A 14,688-nucleotide genomic window follows, 5' to 3' on the forward strand; every position below is an offset into this window, starting at 1 on the left:
AGAAAAGCTCTCCTGGAGTTTCCAACACAGCAGCAGCCCGAGTCTCACCGGCTGTCACGCAGGAGAGCCTACCGTCCCGGTTCCTGAACAACGCCCAGCCCAGCACGCCAGCTAGTAGGGTGAAAACTGACTGTGGGCTAAGAAAATTAAATTCTTCCTGCTCTGATTTTATCAGGCAACTTCTCTCTGTTCCCAGTTCAGTTATGACCCAATACATTCCCATTTATGGAAATTAGAGACGATGTGCCCAGACTAGGAGGACGTAAGAGAAGATAGGTGCCAAATGAGGTCTGTGAGGTCAAACGTGTAAAGAACAAAAGTCCTTCTTCAGTCATGCTCGTCTGTCCCAGGCTGTGAAGACTTGGTTCCAGGAGTGAAGATGTTTTTCTGCCACGTAAGGGCATTCGGCACATTTTCAGCAGATGGCAAGATAAAGTCCATTTGCTTAAGAAGCCACTCCTTCTTTGATGTGGCTAATTACGACCTCTTGGGGTGCATACCAACCTTATCAGAATTCATCTGGGTAGCGCTCTCTCTTGTAAAAAGGCCTCCTGTCGCTTTAGGATCGTACTGCTCTCATGCCAGCGGGGCTCCTGGCACCGTGTGATCTCAGGAAGCCCAAGTCCCACACCAGCAACTTGAGTAAGACAGACACAGAAGCTGAGACATAAAACTACAGGTGAGGATGTGGGCAGATCTGAAGACTGTAAGTTCCATTTTCATTTTCCCTCATCTTTCCGTTTGTTAACTGTTAACCAGAGGCTTAAATGGTTTTTCTCAAATGTCTCCCTTTGTTACAGAATAGAACTTACTGATTATAAGAGCAATTTTTTTCCCAACATGGAAAAGGACATGAAGAAAACAGTCCAAGTTCCCTCTCACCATTTCCAGTGCTACCAGGAAGGTGTGTGTTTATTCTAGACTTTCTTTCCTATATGTATTTAATACATGACTTTCAGTGTTGCTTTAAAAAAAAAATCAAAAGAGTTTCACACAGAGATATCCACACAAAATGAGTTTTATGAAGATGTTTAAGAGAGACGTCCTAAGTCAGCCTGGTAGACTCAGGGGGGAAAGAACCAAGGGTCAGTGGGTACAGCAGGGCAATAGAGAGGAAAACCACCTAGGAGATGTGGGAAGAGTCTAAAGCTATCCATGAACAAAGAAACAAAGAAGACGTCACTGCAGCCCAGAATGTTAAACAGGGGCCACAAAAACAATAGGGATAAAGAAAGATGTCTACTGCATTTTCAGGGAAATACCCAGAACCTGGCATAGTAGGTGCTTAATAAATATTGTTTTACTAAGTGAATACCCTATAATCTCACTTCATTGTATAGTCTTGATCAAATTAGAGCCCAGCAAGTCAGAGACAAGTTTATAATAGTTAATGAGCCCAGAAATTAGCTCAAGGAGAGCATTTTGAGAATGAGAAAAAGAAATAGACATCTGATGCTGGCTTTTACTTATGAAAGAGAAAGAATATAGAGGTAAAGTTATATAGAAAAAGTTATATCTACAAGAGAGATCAGCTGGTGATTATGGCAGACAGTGGGGGTAGGGGGGAATGGTTAAGTATTTGTCTGGAAAGAGAGCCAAACAGGATGAATCTGGGGACCTGGGGGGATGAATGAACATTTGTGGAGGTCTAGCCTTGTGTTCAATCTATTGGGTTATTTTATTTAACTTGAACGCTGTGACGAAGGGATTCATGATACCCATTTCGAAGTATGGCAGCTGAAGCTCGGAAAGTTTGGTGTCCTGAATCTCTGAGCTAATAGAGAACAGAATCAATGTCCAAACCCAGGCCTTCATCCTCTAAGCCCAGACCTCATTCCGAGGGACCACTGCTCCCCCAGAGCAGGTGTGGGAGAGGAGTTACCAGACCGATTTGCTATCAGAGCACAGAGAAGACCGCTAGCCTGGGCGTCCTCTGGAAACATGCTCTTGGGTCCCGCTCCAGAATCCTGGTCCTGAGCCAGAATCCACGGCCATCAGATCCCTGGATGACCGGCATGCATCTTGAAAGCCCATCATATTCCCAAGAACTCAGCACCATCCACTTGGGGGAATTTCTGGAATTCTCTACAATGGAATAAAGCAGGTCCAAAGCTGCTATTGCTCCGATCTGGTGTAGAGTGGGCCAGTGCTTCTCAGCACCGTGCACCAAAAGGCAACTTTCTGCCTGCGTTTGTTCCTCTCCTTCCTATTCACACACCCTTGACAGCCAGTGTTAGCCCATCTCTAGCGCTCAGGTCTCAAAGCACCTCACGGCTGTGAGGATGGGCTGGAGGGACCGGAGACGGGTGGGTTCCCGTGCACTGCCGGGGTCTGAGTAACTAAGACCTGAAGCGAGGGCTCCAAGCCAGCGCGCTCCCTCCCAGTCCCTCCGCACAGAGGCAGCCGGCTCTCGGCCGCTGGACGCAGGGACCTCCCCAGGCTTCCCAGCTCTGTCATCAGCTGCCCAGTGAGTAAGCCTCTCGCCCTTTCTCTGCCTCAGCTGCCTCCCTGTAAATGGGCCTCACCTAGTTCACAGGGACACTAGGAGAGCTAATTAGTGTTTGCAAAGCTTTGAGAGGCCCTAGATGAAAGAGGCTCTATCAGCGTAAATGATAATCATTATCATCGCCATTATTACATGAAGCATGGATGGCAGATTAAGCATGGGATTTTATGCCAACGTTCCTGGGATGGTTGATTTCTGGATAAACAAAAAGTGTTGTAGACTATTAATTATTAGGCACCCTCCATTCCCATGTGTGTCCAGGATGCATCCTCATGTTCCCTCGGCTGATGATGCAAAAAACAGCCTTCCTTAGTTCCCAAGTGGTGAATTCCCAAGAGATGGTAATGACCAATGATGAGGAAACCTCTCGAGCTGTGTGTCCCCAGAACCAAGCAGATCCTGCCCCCTGCATGGCTGCGACCGCCCGGCGGACGGTGTGGAGACAGTTCTGAACCTCGCCCACCAAGGAACCGAATCGCCAAGTCCTTCCAGTTAAAGGGCCCCTTCTCCCTTTCAGACATACTACAAATGAAAGCAGAACTAAATGCTGGGAGAATTTCCAGTCACCCCAGATGATCTCACACACAACAAAGGTAGAGAAATCCGTGTGGGATCAAGGCCACTTCTGCTCACTCTGAGTAACACGGAACCGTTCTCCCAGCAGGTGTTCGGCAGCCCTCTCCTTCTGCTGGGACGGGGCCTGGGGTGGGGGTGACGGGGCTGGAAGCTCCAGGCGCCACCAGGCAGGGGGACGACATCAGCAGACCGGGCCTTTGCCGAGAACACCGGAATAAGGGGCATCGGTGTGGCGTCCCCCACTCCTGCGGGCGTCAGGGGGTCTCTGCAATTCCCCGAAACATCCCAAAGGCCATCTGGGAAGAAGGTTCACAACTTTCTCTAGAGATTTCCAACAGATTCTAGGACCCCAGAGGATTAAGATCCAAATGTTTCCATCCCGTTTAACTTCACTATTCTTGGATGTGCTGGACGTGCACCATTTCTGTGCCCCTGAAACTTGAATTCACACGGGTTCCTGATACGGCCTGGTAACTGCCTCGGATAGCTTGGTTTTCCAACTCTCCCTCTGTTATGCTGACGGTGTTTAGGAATAATCCTGATAAGGTCAACATGAGCCCCACAACCTGAGTCTGGTTCTGACCTTATGTTTAATTAGGGATACTTCGTGGTTCCAAGTCTTTCTCCATTTTGAATAACATTTGTGTTCTGCTGTCCAAGTTTTGGACAAAACGTCTAAAGCTTATACTATTCATTTAACTGCCCTTTCATTCTATTAAAATGACTGGACGGGACTATGATTGAAATTCGGTGGAGGGGAAGCTCAGTCTGAGAAAGTATGAATCTCTATTTTATTTCAGATGAGCTCCTGGAAACTGTACATATTTTTCCAAAGCAATCCATCAGAATTCACTTGGCAACTGAGCCACCCCACAGGCCCAGTTCCCTCGGGTGATTTATGAGACTGTCTCTTTCCAGGAAAGCCGAGAGGACCTGGACAACAGCTTCTCACCCAGCAGTTCTTAACTGCAGCTTCCAAGCTAAGCCAGGAATCAGGAAGGAAGCACAATGACATGCAAAAGCTGCAGGAGTGAAAGAGGAGACGAACGAATTCGATGCGGAGGCCGGCATCCTCCATGAATCACTTTCTAGCTCAACGACTCTGCATTTCATCACTGATGCGAACATTACTCTAAATGCTGGTTCATACCATGACTCAGACAGGGCCAAGACAGCAACGGATAATACAAGGATTTTTTTCTGTAATCACACAAAGCCCCTTAGGGCAGTCAGAAGAGCCACGGGATTGGGAGCCACAGGGCTGGAGTCCTTGGCCACCACCTTACTTCCTGTGTTGGCCTCCAGTTCCAAAATTCTGCACCCATGGGTACTCTAGATTATTTAAGGGCGTCCTGTCGAGGTTTCTGACCAACCTGGGTACTCCCAAGGAGCTTTTATTGCAAAGCTGTTTTCTGCTAAGAGCTGAGCCTGGTGCAAGATATACAAGACAAAGAGGACAATACCCCTGCCCTCAAAGAGCTCCAATCTAGCAGCATGCCGTTAATAAACCGCTGCAGGATTAGACTAGCGGAGTCGGCAGAGTTGAGTGTGCACACGAGGAGACAGCAAGGCAAGAGCATTGCAAACAGAGGCAGCAGGCATGCCAAGACAGGAATATACGTCTGTCCTAGTGACCCAGCCCTGGCAACCTGAAAGGAAACCCCAGGGTCTCTTTATCTCTCTCCCGACTGCTAATCTGTTTCTGCTTCCTTTATTCTGGACCCTTCTCTGTGCCCTCTATTTCTAGATCTGAGAAAGAAAGACCTATGGAAGGTTCTCAAGTTCATTGTCACTTAACACTCCTTTCACTTTCCTCCTCCTCCCGCCCTGTGTTGTTCATGCCTAACAGGAGGAAGGGTGGGATGGAAGACGGCAGGTGCCTTTCACCCTTTCTGCTACAGGGTAAAAATTATTTCATTCCTATACAATTTCCTGCTCAAGTGTATTTACTCCTTTCCCATTGTTCAGCGTGATTGGCATTTCTGGAATAGCTCTGGGTTCCTCCCTCCATATCATGGGTTGTGAAATAGTCACCAGGTCGCTTCCCTGGGGGCGCAGACTCAGAAGGAAGTAGGTCTGGGCAACGTATGTTGCCAAAAGTATTCATGTGCTGGTCTTTGTGAAAGATGATGCTATCAGGAGGGCTTTCTGCTGCAGTTATTTTTCCAGCAATGGTTCTGTGTTGGTATTAACTCCTTCTTTCATCCCATCACCTCCAGGACTAAGGGGATTCGACTGCTAGGCAATGAGCCAACAGTACAAAACCCAGGGTCACGCTCAGATCTTCCCACCCGGGACTCATGCCAAGATACTGCACTGACTCTTGCAGTGGGATTACCCAGCACCTACAACAATCTACAGTTCTTATGCTATTGGTTAGAGGAACCTTTCCCAATAGTGTTTGGTCAAATAACATAGGCTCCCCTAAAAAAGAGCTTTATAATCAAATAATTTGGGGAAATCCTGGGTTTAAAAAGTTTAACAGTCTCCCTACAGGACTTCTCAGAGCCTTTAAGTGCTAATATGATTTGTAAATCTTCAAGAAAGTGGTTCACAAATTTAGCAGATCTTTTATTTCCAAAGGATGCACGAATCCCCCTGAGGAACTGTTAAAATCCCTATTGCCAAGCCCCGCCCCCAGAGAGTGAGAGCCCCAGCAGTCCCAGAGTCTGTATAGGGCAGACACCCTGGCAGCTCAGACACAGGTGACCTTGAGAAGCACCGACCTGGACCATGTCCCTGACGAAGCTCCTCAGAACACACTTCGGGAAATGCCAATGTTGGTGTAGGGAATTAAGTCAAGGTCAGCCAAAAAAAAAAGGGCTGGTTTGTTTTGTTCCACGGCACCATAGTTCTCATTCACATTAACATGAATACAGTTCTTGTTATAGCTGCACAACAAAACCCCATTAATGAAAAGAGGCGCACTAACAACAGAATTGAGAAGGGGCAGCCAGCTACTGACAAGGAGACCCCGAGGTTCTGGCATCTAAAAATAATTCTAGCAGACCTAATAATATCACTGTTAATAATATCACTGTTAATAATATCAGTGTCAAGGTTTTATTGCTCAGTTTATTTTTAAATATAATGATCCGAATCAAAACAGACTTTTTCCAATATCTTTTTAAAGCCAGACAAAGAAGAGAATACTGTATTTGGAGGGGATAAACTTAAACTATTTTAGCACTTGGCAAATTATTAGGTTTGTGAATACTGACAGATGACCACTAACACTTCAGAGTTATCAACAGTCCGGCACCAGAAAGTAAACACACCAGTGGGATTTTCCATTCTTTCGAATCAACAGTATGTGGAATGGGTCCCAGCTGTAGTGAGGCAGGGGGGAAGGTGTCCAATACACACCGGCGGGGCGTCAAAGTGGACAGTGGGCCTAATGCCTCAGTAGCTCCTTCTCCGGACGCACTCCCTAATCAGGAAACAGCATCTCAGGCAGCACGTCGGTAAAATGAAACCAGTATTTCAAAGAGGGAAAGTGCAGTGTTCTTAAAATGAAGAGTAACTATGTTTTAACTGGGTTTCTGGAGCCAGTGTTGTGATCTAATATAAGTAATAGTCATTATTGGAGGATAATGAGAAGGAGGGTATTTTTTTTATTCTCTTAGAGTGAATCAACTTAACACTATATGCCATTTTAAGAGGAAGAGGGGAGTTTTAGAAACATTGAAATTATATAAATTTATTTCCTCTACTTATGGCTTAAAATTTGGTTATGGACAATGTTCACATTATACAGGATTGAATTGGGTGAGGACAAATTGTGTGAGTTCACTAGGCAGTATTTTTTATTTGACTTCTTTTCAAAGATGGTAACTAGGGACACTCAATATTTAGCTAAGGAATTCCCCTTTTTTATATTAGAATTCTTTATTATTAAAGCCATAAGGGAGTCTTAGAGAAATCATGGGATATGTATTGCCAAGACTCATTCATAAGTTAAAGAAACCTCATGTGGTTTGAACCAGGTTCTTCTCCAACTAAAATACCAGATGCTCCCCAGACATTAAGAATCTTGTTTCTCTGCATCCCTTGGCTCTGCTTGTCTTTCTGTTGGCATTATTCTTCAGCAAGCTCAGAATGGCTCTTTGGCTACTTCAGGATCATATTTCATTAACATAGCATCAAAGTAAAAAGCAAAGGGCCCTTTCTGAATGGTTTCTGCCAGTGTGTGATGTGAATGTCTAACAATTGGTTTTCCAGGAAAAAAAGTTCTGGATTGTAGCATTTGCCAAATGGTATAAATACTCTCACCTTAGCCAATTTCAACCCACCAACTTGCCAAACTAAACAGGGACTTGGGAATGATGGGCAGTAGTCCATGGAGATACAATACACATAACATAACGTCAGGGGCATAGGTCGTGACAAAATACAGTACAACACTTAGAAAGCTATGAGTTTTGAGTACTCACTACCTTTAATATTATTGTAAGTTCATATAATCTAATTTTTAAGAATGGCTGTGTTTAACAAGAGATTTGCAAAATTCCTAGAAATTAACACTGGCTCTTGTGGGCCCATATGAGTCAACGTGCCACTAGTCCTGGGAGGGAAGCTCAAGGGAGCCGGCCAGAGGCCCGTGCCCACATGTAGATCCATCACTGAGGTGCTCTGACCTGGCCAGACCTGGTCGTGTGCTGGGGACAGAATCAGACTGTGAGCGTGCAGACTGGGCAAGAGCTGATAATGACGGTAAAGAGTGGTTCTACAATAGAAAATGAGAGGACTGGGCAGGTGGAATGGACATCCGCCTTAAGAGATGAAATACCTCACCTGTAGACAGGTAGAGTAGCCATAGAATTTATGGTCCACTTTGAGAGTGAATGAAGGTGTTAGAAGCACAGATAAGGAATCTGAGACCCAGACAGGACAACTGTCTGGCTTAGAGCCACACACGCCATAGGAGCTCCGGAGCCAGGACTCGAGGCCAAATCCCCCGATTCCCAGCTCAGCGCAGCCCATAGACCTTCTCCATTGTAATGGTGTCTCATTTTTCTTTCTTGGGGATGGCTGTAAAATACAAAATCCCCAAAAATGAAAGCTCAGAATATATTCTGTATTTTAAATTATCTGAAATTTGCTTTTTAAAGTCATATCTCGTACTTCTGACTTTTCAAGGTTTTTATCCAATGTTCTAGCTCTCCGTATATTATGGGTGGGAATATAGAATTTTGAGAGCAATTTAACAAAACGAACGGAAGCCTTAAAATCCTCTCTGCCCTTTTACCCAGCCACCGGGCTTCCATGAACTAGTTTAAGGAATGAATCACAGATGTGCTCAAATCCTTCACTTTAAGGATATTTCTTGTAGCGTTGTTAATAAGATTGAAAAATTAGATAACTTAAATGGTCAACAGTAGACAAGTAGTTAGATAGGTTGTAATACGTCAGTCTGCTAAAGAGCCATAAAAATGATGCAAAGAACAGGAAATGGCACAAAGAAAGAAGCATATAATATATGATCCATAATATATGATCACACATTTTTGTAGGAAGGAAATGACTGAAAGGATAAACCACACAAAAATATAAACCATAATAACCTCTAATATTGAAAAGTTGCTTTTGTATTTTTTAAAGATTATTTTTATATCTTTTCAAAGATTATTAATGATACATGACGCTCAACTATTTTAACAATCGCTGTGCTCTCCCTGCTGTAGTGCACTGGCTTCCTTCATGTCCCTGTTGCTGCATTTGTCCTGGCTGACAGTCAATTTAAAACTTTTTCCTGGAGATGAATCTATCCTGGGGCAAAAATAAAAGGAATGGGGAAACGGATAAAAACACAAAGAAAAATCTGTATGTAAACATTCAGAAAAAGGTCCGATTCCCTGGCTAGCAAATGCTACAACTTGCAACTCTGTGCTGACTTTTCCACAACTGTCCTAATTATATTTTAAACTGCCTACTTTGGGAAACTGTTGTAAGACAGCAAACATAGATGTCAACTCAGATCATTTCCAAGAACTTCTCCCGTTTCCCATGTAAAAGATGAATTCAGGGAGTCAGGAGCTTTTAAGATGCAGAAAAGACTTGACTGAAGACTGAGACTCTCCAAATAGTTCGTGAGTCAGAGGATTTAATTTGTTTAATCAGAGGAATAAACTTAAGGATATGAAACAGGGAGGGGAATATCACGGTAAATGAATTTCTTTAACATCCTTTAAAGGAAAGTTTATGAATGCAAACTTTAACACACACGTACACATGTCCTTTGCAAGTTATAAGGAATTTTCAGCTACCCAAATTCATCTAACTGAACATAAAATATCACCCAAGCAGCACACATGGTAAGAAGGCCCTGAAGGTAGAAGACTCTTTCCCCCAGATATGGATTTATTTTGCACCTAAATAGTAACTGAAGGAGTGAAAAAGGAAACACAGACGGTTCTACAGGAATGTTGGCTTCAGGGCCCACATTTTAAAGTTACAGCTATTGTATCAGAAACTGAAAATAAGAGTCTGCACCCTGGTGCTACAGTTTACCAGCTCATTACCTTGGGAAAATAACTCCCATCTCTAAATCTCAAAATTTTGATCTTAAAATATGGATAAAATCTTTAATGATTATACAGTTGAAGCACCATGGCCGTTACACAGGGATGCCCAATAAATATTTATTAAATGAATTTGTAGTGTTTGAGGGATTACTTTGCAGACTGTATAGATAGTAGTATTTCCTGTTACTATGGTAACAGCAGCTGACACAAAAACATATATTATTTATTCTTTGTGTTTTCTGCCCCTGCCCCAAATACAAGCTGCATGAAAATAGGAATTTTTGTCTTTTCTGGTTTGGGTTCTCAATTGTTTATACCTTTTGGAGTTTTTAAAATCATTTTTCATTGGAATATAGTTCATATATACATATTATATTGGTTTCAGATGAACAATGTAGTGATTCATCAACTGTATACATCACTAAATACTTTTTGGAAGTTAAAACACTCAATGTTTTATTTATGGGTCTCATGCTAAGTGAAGGAACCTCAGGGCAGAGGAATTAAAATGGCCATGGAGAAGTCTGGCTCTGGGCCCTCTCTTCTCAAATAACCTTGATGACCAGACCAAGATCTCCATGGCAGAGAGAGCCAGTGCCTTAACACTGCAAATACAATTTTCGCTTAATATGAATTCCATCCGCATCTCAGTAGAATGTGTTTGAACTGCTCCAGTACACATCTTGGGACAAGAAAGCTAGGGAAAATTTAAGTTAGACCAACTTATATTGTACAGTAAGAAGCTGGTCGCCCTCCCCTTGAGCAGAAGCTCCCTAAGGTCGGGGGTTCATCTCCAGCACCGGACACAGAGCCTGTAACATACTGCCCTGCAATAAGCAGTGGTGGAAGAGCAGCATTTGGGGTGAACTTTCTCTGGTTAGATTTCAGAATACAAGCTGCCCCTGGACAGTGGAAGGGTAGGTGTGTGAGCTGGGCATGGAGCCCAGGAGACAGTGGTCACCCTCTCGATAGACCTGGATAGAGACAGAGGCTTGCCGAGGGGCAGAGAAGGGACTCAGCGGCGGGTGACACGGACGCACCCCGCCCCGGAATCAGGAGCCTGGAGGCGACTGAACCACGTGCCTCCGCAGGCGTGGCTCCCAGCCCAAGGCAAACACGCAGAAACAGCACCGCGGGCCAGCAGAAAGGCTTCGGGCTTCTGTATTTTGAAAGGCATTACTAAAAATGGCCAACCTTTCTTAAAATGACTTGCTCTTGAGTGATGTGATTTGCTCACCTAGAAAAACTACAACAGAGAGAAAAAAGGCTAAAATCAAATGTCCCCACTAAAGCCTTAAACAGCTTGGGCTTTACCTCCTTCAGAGGCTTCACGGAAAAATGGGTTCCTTTTTTCTCCCAGACAAGATCAGTTGCCCCAAAGCTTTCTTCATATACGTTCCAACTTGGACAGAGAGTCAGACACCATCTGGGAAACTGCACTTGCCAAAGAGAGAAGGTTCCTTAAAAACGCCGTATAGTCACCTGAGAAGCCGCTCTCATCGCAGAAGTTGGGATGCCCTCAGTTTCCCTAACTGATGACACTTCAAGGATGTTTAAAGTTAGTTCTGCTCTGAGCAGCGCTCTTATAAAACAGTGTTCCTTTCAGACTTCTGAGGGTAAGAAGGACCTACAGTTGCATTTCCTTCTGAGCCCAGTGCAACAGACTCCTAGTAAAGGTGCCGTGGAGATTTCCTGCAAAGCAAGGGGCTGTGAAAAGGACCCGCGTTTCCTGCCACACGACCAGGACACAAATGAAAATGAAGAACAAGATGATACACCTTGCGAACGTGTGTGCTGCCCTTCTTCACCAACACCATGGAAATCGCAGTGTTTCTTTTATCCTTCTAGACTTTCTTGAAATGACTACGCAAATTCCCTCAATACATAGGCAGGAAAGCTCTTGGCAAGCTTTCTAGGGAGAAACAGGAAAACGGAGTTCAACTTTGAAATCACTTGACATGATTTAATGGGAGCTGCAGATGGAGAAAATAGGAGCCGTTGGCCAAACCTTGGGGGACACTGTGGCAATGTAGACCCACATACCATAGGTGGCATCATTTCCAACCGTCATGGGTAGAAGCAAACAGGTTAGAGAGACGTGTTAGTAACAAGTACATACCTTCCAGGGGTAAGAACAGAGCCAGGGGATAAGCCAGCGTCTTGCCCAGAACATTCCCACAGAGGCTCTCTAAAGCCAGCTGCACAGCACGAGCCCAGGCCCAACTCTCTGAAATAGAGGGAGTTTCTCATATTCAACGAAACTCACACACCGGTCCTGAAAAGCTGACCCAAAAACTTCTCACACAATGAAACCCAGGACCTTAGCTACCTCCCAAATTGTGTTATAAATTTAAAATGGTCTCCTAGGAACTCCTTTTAACAGTTAGACCTGCTACAGAAATACCCTGCATACTGACTGTATGTGATCTATGAAAAAAAAAGAGCATAATTACTGCAATATCCCTGTGTCTTAGCAGAAGTCATGGCCGCAGAAAAAGATGACGTGTGGTGATGTCGGCCGCCACTGTCCGTGACCAGGACTCTGCCGACACACACTTCGTGCCTTCAGTCTGTTCCCGTTTTTATTTTACTATGGTTTGAATTGTAAAAGTTATGATTTGAAAGGGAACAGTTGATATGAAGCCCAACAGTATTTATCTTAACTGATTTTAATCTTGTTCTTTCCACAGACTGCTCTCTCACAGTTAGAATGTTGAGTAATTGATTTCATGATCGATCTCAAATCTCTGATGAATGATCAATCAATTGATTGAGTGATTTTATGTTGCAATTCACATTTAAATAAAGGGGGCAGAGGAAATTCCTCCTGAAAGTTAAAAAAAAAAGAGCCTTTCTTAAAGGAAGTTAAAAGTAAGACATGGAAGTGCTAAAATAATACATTTCCATCGTCTACTCCACTTTCACTCATGGCATTGCAAGGACTGGGGATAAGGGTGCATAAGGACATGAAAAATTATGTGGGTAAACAAAGAACCAAGAATTTGATAAAATGGGTTATTCCTATATTTGGAATATTCCTATATTCCTCTGCCAGTTCACCTGCCCGATATTTTTTCCTGTGGGTTTACATAAAGGCTTTTGTAGAGACAGCTGAGGTACACTGAAAGGAACTCTGACGCTAAGCAGAAATCCTTTTCTAAAAAACGTCTAAATTTGGTCACTGATTACCTGTGTGATCAAGCCAGAACCTCTCTAAGCCTCATGTGTAATATGGGTCAGTAATTCAAACTTCATGATGTTATGTTCAGGGTCAGTAAAATAATGCACATGAAAATGCTTGCTGAAGTACAAACTCCTTGTGGCTGGATGTTAAATTCTAAATGAGGGTCCCGTTCAGGTGGGGGAAGCCTCGGTCAGAGCAGCTAATGCCTCCCTTCCTGCCGCCTAGTCTAGAGGGACTCTGAGCCTCTCAGAAAAGCGGGGGGCCCTGCAGGCTGCAGGGCTGGTGAATGGCAAGACTGAGTGAGAGCCAGGGCAGTGTCCCAGGGCTGTTTTATAAACCAGAAACATACCTGGCATTTCCTGGGTGCCATGCTCTTTGGAAGGCATTTTTCATATAATACCTTATTTACGCCTGACGGCAACCAGCTAAGGCGGAGGCACTGCCATGTAGTCAGCCTCAGTTTACAGTAGAGCAACTGAATCAAAGAGGAAAACAGGAAGAGATTCAAGCTCACGCAGCTCCACAAAACCAGAACCCAAACCCAAGCTCAGAGGCCCAAGAGTCCAGGTTCCAAATGCCACTCGTGTCCGCACCAGCGTAGAACAAAAAGGCCCCTGTGGGCTCCGTGCTCTGGTAGTGCTGAGAGGACCAGAGGGCCTGGGGTCTGAACAGAGAGCCCCAGGCTCTGGGTGTGGGGTCCCCCTTCCCAGAGGCAATGCGAAAGTCACCACCAGTGGTGACCAGGTTGAAGTCTGGAAGAAAAACACAGAGGGGGCAAGGACAGAGTCTAATACCCAGGGACAGGACAGGACAGGATGAGACGTTTCACCGTGAGCAGATGCTCCCTCTGCTGCCAACAAGCACCACGCTGCACGGCCAGGTGGGAAGAGCCCCTGAGCCGGGCAGGAGGAACCACTGGGACAAGGCGCCGCTGGACCAGAGGGACTCTGGTAACTTTCATAGCAAAGTCAAGGCTTCCTTCCTCGAGCTTGGAGCCTGGAGACCAAGATCTGTTCATGGGGAGAAAATAATCTGCAGGCTTGTATCTGCCCAAGGTCTTGTTCATGCTGTTCCCTCTGTCTGGAATGCTCTTCCCCAGATCCTTAGTCTTTTGCTCTGTTCAGGTGTCTGCTCAAATGTCACTTCCAGGGGGACCCCATGGCTCCCTGTGCCCTTACCCTGCTTTAATACACCAAGCACCAGCTGTAATCACTGCATTGATTGTCTTTCCTTCAGCTGGAATGTAACCTCTGTGAGCCTAAGGACTTTCTCTCCTTCACTGCTTTATTCTCAGTGCCTAAAACTGCACCTAGGGTACAGGAGACACTCAGGAATATTTAGCCACTGAATGTGTTCTTATCAACTGCCGTGTGCACATAATTAGAATAACAGAGCTAAAAGGAAACTCGAAATTCAATCTGGTGGATCCCAAATGCTTCCCTTTAAACAGCAGAATGCATTCTTCAGAAACTAAGATACAAGCAGAAAAAGCCCTAGCCACTCTTCTGGTCCCTGGAGGTGGGGGCAGATGGTTTCCAGGAAGAATCGTAGAGAACTATTTGGAAAACGCTGATCTAGACCAACTGCTTCATTTTTTAAGGGAGAAAGTTGAAGCCCAGAGAGGTCAGATAATTCTCTGAAAGTCACTAAGTCCAAATGTTCATTTTCATGAACTCTAAGTGACCACCGTATTCACAAGTTACCTATTTTACACCAGGCAGAGTGAAAGACCTGCTCCCAGAAATGAGCCCCTTGCTTAGACTTGCCGCGATGCCCACTCTGCCTGCAGACTCCAAGCGTCATGGAATTTCTTGAATATTATAACTCCAGACTCTGGGTAAAGAGTTGCATTTCCAATTGTTTTTTTTAATTCTAATAACTAAAATTCGGCGAACAGA

The 14,688-nt window shown here is 44.6% G+C and overlaps 1 long non-coding RNA gene across 1 annotated transcript; it reads left to right on the forward strand.

Annotated features, from left to right (window-relative positions):
* Positions 1-338: 338 nt before the first annotated feature.
* On the forward strand, positions 339-6,429 carry LOC140846485 (uncharacterized). Its single transcript, XR_012125611.1, has 3 exons — positions 339-706; positions 801-904; positions 4,001-6,429. It is a non-coding gene; the product is annotated as an uncharacterized lncRNA (long non-coding RNA).
* Positions 6,430-14,688: the final 8,259 nt, after the last annotated feature.

The sequence above is a fragment of the Manis javanica genome, chromosome 15 (assembly GCF_040802235.1).
Source record: "Manis javanica isolate MJ-LG chromosome 15, MJ_LKY, whole genome shotgun sequence".
NCBI classification, from domain to species: Eukaryota; Metazoa; Chordata; class Mammalia; order Pholidota; family Manidae; genus Manis; species Manis javanica.